We start from the raw sequence: 6,497 nt of genomic DNA on the forward strand, positions 1-6,497 counted from the left end.
AGGCTGCCCTGGCAATGTGGGGGAAGAGTCAGAGCCAGTCCAGCTCCCAGGGACTCCAAAGAGTCTGAGCTGTAGAAAGGCTGGGGCCATCCTAAGGGGCTCCCAGCTGGGGACATCTGAGATCTGCAAAAAAGTGGCTGGGGGCGGGGGGCAGCACAGGCATAGATGGTGGATGGGGTTGAAGTGGTTCCATGGGTGGTCAGAATACAAAGAAAGCCAGACTGGGTATGCCCAGATCTCAATAGGGGACTCACAGGGCAGGGCCTCAGCTGACCACAGACCACGCTCTGCCTTAAAGAGGCTGCGTCACTCAGGAGGCAGAGGCAGGGGCAGGAGGATCTCTTAAGTCTAAGGCCTGCCTGATCTACATAACAAATTCCAAGACAGTCAAGGCTATGCAGAGTCCTTGTCCATCTCCCTTCCCACCCCCAAGAGCCTTCTGTGGTAAGCAGGAGCTCACTTCTACACACTTAAGGTCATCATATCTCCATACCCTAGTCTTCCCATTCCCCTCAAGTCATCATAGCTTTAGAGGACCCTATACTGATGGGTTCCTCCTTACACTAGGTTTCTCTATCCCCGGGACTTTAGTGGTCCGAGCTCAGCCCCAGGTTCTTGCCACTGGTTCTAATACATTGGTGAACATCCATGGGCTCCACCTCTCAGGTAGGCAAGCAGCCTCTCAGACGTAGAGAACAGGGACCCAATATGGCCCAGGCAAGAGTTAGAGCCAGGCTCCAACAGGGCCATCTACCCAGACTCATCACTATCCCTACAGAACTCTCAACGATGCCACTGCCTTCATGCTGGAATACCAGTTGGGTGCCCTGGGAGGGGCCACCCTAGGGTTGGTCCTCCAGGCCTGGGAAAACAGATCTGCTAGGGCAAGGCCAATTATGTGACAGACAGAGCCAACTGTTCTTTGCTGTTGGGGCCTGGGGAGGAACATGGCTGGGGGCCTCAAGGCAGACGGGTCTATATGGGGCCTCCCTGTCCACTGGAGACTCTCCTGAGTGGCACTGCCTGTCCTTTACTGCTAGGCAGGCCCAGTCAGCACCCCAAGCTCACCCTGGTCATACCACACCTGCTTCTAGCAGCTGCCTGGCCGTCTGGCAGGGGACCCAGCTCTGATAGGCCAAGCCCCACCCCATGAAGGGCCAGCTTTGTGGAACCCATGACTGTCCGATGGAAGGGCACATAAGGCTTGTGGCTGCAGCTGTCACCGGCACTACTGTCACCTCTGACTTCTAACATTGCCCATAGCCCCAGACTCCTCAGGCTTCACAAGTTTTGGTTTTTCTTAGGCCTCTATGTCTCATAATCCAGCAGTCTGCCCAAGGAAACTAAGCTGCTCTGTCTGGAGACTGTGGTCTCCAGAAGAGCCTCTGAAACACCCTACCATAGCCACCCCACATAAGACCATTGTGAGGCGCTAAGAAACACCTTACACTCTCTGGAGGGCACTTGCAGAGGGAAGGTGGATCACAAGCCTTGTACTTACAGGGAGTCCCAGCACACACACACACACACACACACACACACACACACACACCGCCAAGTAGCCCCATGTGCACTAAGGCTCGGGGAGCCTGATACTACACTGAACAGAACAAAGCTGGGCAGCAGTCACCTGGCACCTGGGTCTGTTGAGTCACAGAAGAAACACTCTCTTGTTGGGCTGCATGACAAAAGCCCCAACTCGAGGCCTGATTTATAGATGGGTCAACTAAAACCCACAGGGTTGTCACCTTGTCTTTTTCAGCTCTCTGAACACCCCAAACCAAGACCAGGGGTCAGGACGGGAGGTCGACGCAACTGCTCACAGTCCAGCAGCTCAGCCACCTCATCTTTCCATCCATCAGCCATCCAACAGAGGTGTCAGCCAGAAAGCCACCTCCATCAGTCCTTACTCCCGAGTGACTCCCAAGTCCCTCCCGTCCAACCAGCGGCCCTGAGGAACCAGTTCCCTCAAAACACGTGGGAAGGAGGGCTGAGAAAGGTGACGGCCTGGGAGACTACAAGGTCAAGAGCACAGAATTGGGTGAGTCAGAGGGCCAGGAGCCCAGTGCTACCACCTTGCCCTGTCCTCAGACCACTCAAGACAAGGCTCTAGGCTCACCTAGAATAGACTGGAGCAGAGCTAAGAATGCTGAGCCAAGTCTTTCGCATCTGCCTTGGTTCCAGGGAGCTGGGTCAGTTCTCCAAGGCTCTCTCTGGTGGGTAGCCCGAGGCGTGTAGTAACCCACCTTCCCCTTAGTCTAACAGGCTACCTACAGAGCTCAACTCCCTTTTTTTCTGTCACATGTTCAAAAGGCATAGCAGGGTCTCAGCAGGCCCAACAGCAGCACCTACTACAACTGAACCCAAGCAGGTATCATTCAATGCTTCTGCGAAACTGAGTCCATGTCACCCCTAAGACCTGTGGTTTAATGCCTGTGACACAAATGTTCCTTCCACCTCAGGCTCCAGGTCCCATGGGGCTCCTCCTCTACAGGTCACAAAGCATCTGGATATGTCTTCTGGAAATATCTAGACATGGGTGAGGAAGTCCGACTTCTAATGCCACTGGCAGTTGACTAAGGACCCTTGGACATTACTATACCCATATGACACTTCTGCACAGCTGGAAACCCCTCCACTTCCAGCCCCCAACACCTAGTGAGTTCCTCTGTAGGGCTCTGATGGGACCTGACTGGGGAGGGGGCCTTCTCCAAAAGGTATGTCCAGTTCAAGGTCATCAAGCCATAGAGACACTGAGAAATGAGAGCCAACAGTTTTGGCCTGCCAAAGTCAAAGCCTCTCTCTCTCTCTCTCTCTCTCTCTCTCTCTCTCTCTCTCTCTCTCTCTCTCACACACACACACACACACACACACGCACACACACACACACACACACACACACACACACGCAGTGTTAGCCTGCCAGAGCCAAAGCCAGCCCACCCCAACCCCCACCCCCAAAACACATGGACTCGGATCTGTATCAACCAACAGGCCTACAAAGAGACACCAAATTGTGAGCACTCAAAATGGGGAACACTCTCCCCTGCAAAGAACCCACCAACACTTAAGATGTGGAGGACTGGACTCGGGAACCAGGGCAGTAATGACGACAAATAAACAAAAGGGGCACCACATCTGTCAAAACTTACTGCAAACAGCAGCCCCCAAGTGAGGCTGCAGACCACGGGTGCAGGGCATAGCTTCATCAGGACCCCACAAGGTTCAAGGCTGCCCCACGGAAGGAGCGCTGCTTTCTGTCACAACTTCGCAGTACCTTCTGAAGCAAGAAAGGGTCTCCACTGGATACTGGTTTCCCCAGCCAATAGTTCCCTGTGGCTCTTCCTTCTGAGATCTGGGCATTCCAGCACTCACTTGAACAGCAGGCAGAACACCCCACTTGTGGCCTTAGGCCACCCTCCCCCTGGGAAGGCTCTGCCACAGTAAACCAGGAAGTGGACAAGGTAACCCTGGGAGGCCCTGGGGGCACAGCTCCAGGCTTGTAGGAGCTTGGGCAGAATCAAGTCTGGCTGTGCCTTCCCTTTCAACACTCCTCCACTTTCACTTTCTGGGAGTCTAAGAGAAGGAGGGAGCCTGTATTCACTCCATCCCTCATTCAAAGCTCACTTCCAAAGCAGGATACTGCTCTGTGCAAAGAAAGCAGTTACTCTACTTTGAAAAAAAAAAAAAACAAAAAAAAAACCTGGGCACACCCCCTGCAAAAACTTTTCAGTGCCTCTCACCTGGGTTTCCCAGACACGGGGCTAGGACTGGATCTCCAAACTCCTAGCGCCTGGCTCAAGCAGTGGGCCCAGAGCTTACCCCAGCAAGGTCAGAAAGAAACTACCCCTGCCTCCTGAGCAGTCAAGCCTGTACCTCACCTCTCCTGATCTAAAGCCAACAGCACACATCAAGGCCTCAGACAGAACGAACAGCAAACAGGCTTTTATTTGCGAATGAGAGGCCATGAGGCCACCAAAAAAGGTCACTGGGGCCTGGGGCTGGTCCTTGCAGTAGCCCTGTCCTGTAACCTGAAAAGCGGGTGAGAAACTCTCAGGGAGTACAGCAGAGATCTCAGCTCTCTTCAGGGACATCCCCATGGACACAGAATGAACGCCACTTTAAGGACTAAGAAAGTGCAAAACAACACGGAGAAAGCAACCAGGGGGGCAGAAGCTGAGCCCCAGCAATTCCTGCATTTACTTTTCTTCTTGCACCCAGTCCCATCGTAGCCACTGAAGAACGCACTCCGAGACACAAACGTCTACAACAGTTAGGAAGTTTAAGGTACAGAGGGAAACAACAGCTGTGCACTTATTTCAGGCAGAGAGCTCTCGATCAAAATTGCAAAGGGTAGAGCCCTTAGGACTGAAGAGCCCTAAAGTGGGAACTCACAAGACGGTATGCCCCCCACTGGCTCCCAGTGAGTCTCCTCCGTGCCCCCTACCACCAAGGGCAAAGAAGGCTGTTCAGGCTTCCACGTCAGCCCGGCCCCCGGCGCAGCAACTAACTGGTGGAGACAACTTCCCCAGGCCGTCATGTTCTCTTCACCGGGAACCTTCAAGATCCTCATACAAGAGGCTTTGGGGTGCGCATTCCTCACCCAACTGGCTTGCGTGCTGTACACGAAGTGGGAAAAAGACGTGCACCCCACCCCTCCCACCTCGATTCAACTCGACCTCGCCCGGATTAGTACTCTTCGGGCTGATTTCAAAATGTGAACTGGGTTTCTTCCTGGCCTCGCTGCAATAATCAGTAACTCGCGAGAGCGCAAAGTCGTTCCCGGGCCATAACTCTGCAAAGGCGGCCGCCGCCCCCCAAGCCACGCCGCCGCTGGGCCCCCGGCAAGGCTCACGCAGAGCCCAGGCCCAGCTTGGCCTGCCTGCCCCGAGACGATCCGCCCAGGCCGGCGCCAGCAAAGTGGCGCCGGAGCGCACAGCCGCGACCCTGGGGCACACCGCGCGCACCTTCCCGCGCCGCGTCCTCCGGGCAGTCCCCTTCGGAAGATGGCGGGCAGAGGAAAAGGGGAAAGAAAAAAAAATCCCTTCCGTGAGGGAGGGCTGGCGCGGAGCGCGCGGGCCGTGCCAAGTCCAGGCTGGGCGCTCCGACCAAGGCGACGCCTCCCAGGCCAGCCCAAGGCGGCCGGCAAGACGCGGGCGCAGAGCGGAGGGGAGCGGAGCCCGCGCAGCCGCCGCGACCTCGGGCGGGCGGCCGCCGCGCTTTGTTGCATCGCGGCCGCGCACAAAGGCGGCGGAGGCGGCGGCCCGGGGCTCGGGGTTTCGGGACGCGCGGGAGGCCTGCGCCATGCGCTCGGGGCCGCGCTCTCTCAGCCAGTCCCGCCGCCGCCACCCCGCACGCACAAGGAAGCAAGAGAAAGGCGTACTTGGCCTAGGCGGCTCCAGCGCCGTCGCCTCCCGGCCCGCGCGGCCGGCTCCTCTTTGGCTCGCCGGCCCCGGCAGCATAATAGACGCGCCGGAGCTGTACAGGGCTCATGCGCTGCGCCGCGGCGCCTGGCGGGAGTCGTAGTCCGCGCCCGGGCTCGCGCCAGGGCCGCCCAGGGGAGGCCGAGGCGCACGGACTACATGTCCCGGCCCCGCCGGCGCCGCGCCGCGCCCCGCCCCGCGCGCCCCCGGCTGCCCGCCCTGCCGACCCGGCCGCTAGCGGGCCCGGCCCGGGGGGCGCGTGGGGGTGGGGCTGGAAGGCTGCCCGCCAGGACCTGGGGCGTCGCTGGAACCTCGGCCTGCCCGCGCGCGCTTTCTCCTGTGTTCCCTGCTATTTGCAAGGACAAGAGCAGGTGGGCGGATTTCCAGAAGCCCAGGAAAGCGTGGGAAAGGCGGGAAAGCAGTTAGGACCCTGGGGTCATTACCTAGGCGCCCCGAGGCCTCCCTCAAACCTCGGACGCGCACAAGCGGGGCGGCGCGCACCTTCCCCGAGCTCGTGTTTGTAAACAAACCGCGTGCCTAATTAGCCTGGCGGGGGCGCGCGCAGGGCGGACCCTGCCGGGGAGGAGCCGCGACCAATCCCGCCCTGACAACCCTGGGGCGGGATGAAGACTTAGGGACCCAGGAGAGACCTGGCTGCTGGGGCTGGAAGAGTGCCAGTTCTTCAAAGCTAGAGACCTACCAGTACAGGATGCCCCAGGCTATGCCGGCTGACTTTCCCTCCCCACGAGACTCAGTGTGTTCCCATCTGCCCTGCCCGTGGAAAGACACGAACGAGATAAGTCTCTGGCCCCTTTTCTGCATTTTGAAAGGGTTAGTTCAGAGTCACAGTTCAGATCTTGTTTTCGGTGAAGATTACCCCGGTGCCTACGTTAGTCCATTTTTATCCATCTGTAACTTATGATGGGTGAGTGTTAGACCCCCAACAAAAACGTCACAAAACAAGTTTTTCATCAGTGCTTGCTGAACCTGCCAATGCAGGGTTCCAGTTTCTGGTGTGGGCTGGACCCATTCCAGGCTCCTGGTGTCACTGGGTTTATTTCTAGTTGAGCAGGC

The 6,497-nt window shown here is 57.6% G+C and overlaps 1 protein-coding gene across 6 annotated transcripts in view; it reads right to left on the reverse strand.

Moving 5' to 3' along the window:
- Positions 1–5,966, reverse strand: part of Brd3 (bromodomain containing 3) — a 32,680-nt gene extending 26,714 nt beyond the window's left edge. For 2 of the 6 annotated variants that reach the window (XR_005286169.1, XM_038336283.1), the window contains exon 1: positions 5,384–5,508. The gene's annotated coding sequence lies outside the window, so the exon portion shown is untranslated. Of the gene's footprint in view, positions 1–3,152; positions 3,175–3,743; positions 3,851–4,967; positions 5,099–5,383; positions 5,509–5,866 lie in introns of those variants that run through there. The other 4 variants (XM_038336284.1, XM_038336285.1, XM_038336286.1 and 1 more) reach the window with 4 other exon arrangements.
- Positions 5,967–6,497: the final 531 nt, after the last annotated feature.

Source organism: Arvicola amphibius, chromosome 7 (genome assembly GCF_903992535.2).
Source record: "Arvicola amphibius chromosome 7, mArvAmp1.2, whole genome shotgun sequence".
Taxonomy (NCBI): domain Eukaryota; kingdom Metazoa; phylum Chordata; class Mammalia; order Rodentia; family Cricetidae; genus Arvicola; species Arvicola amphibius.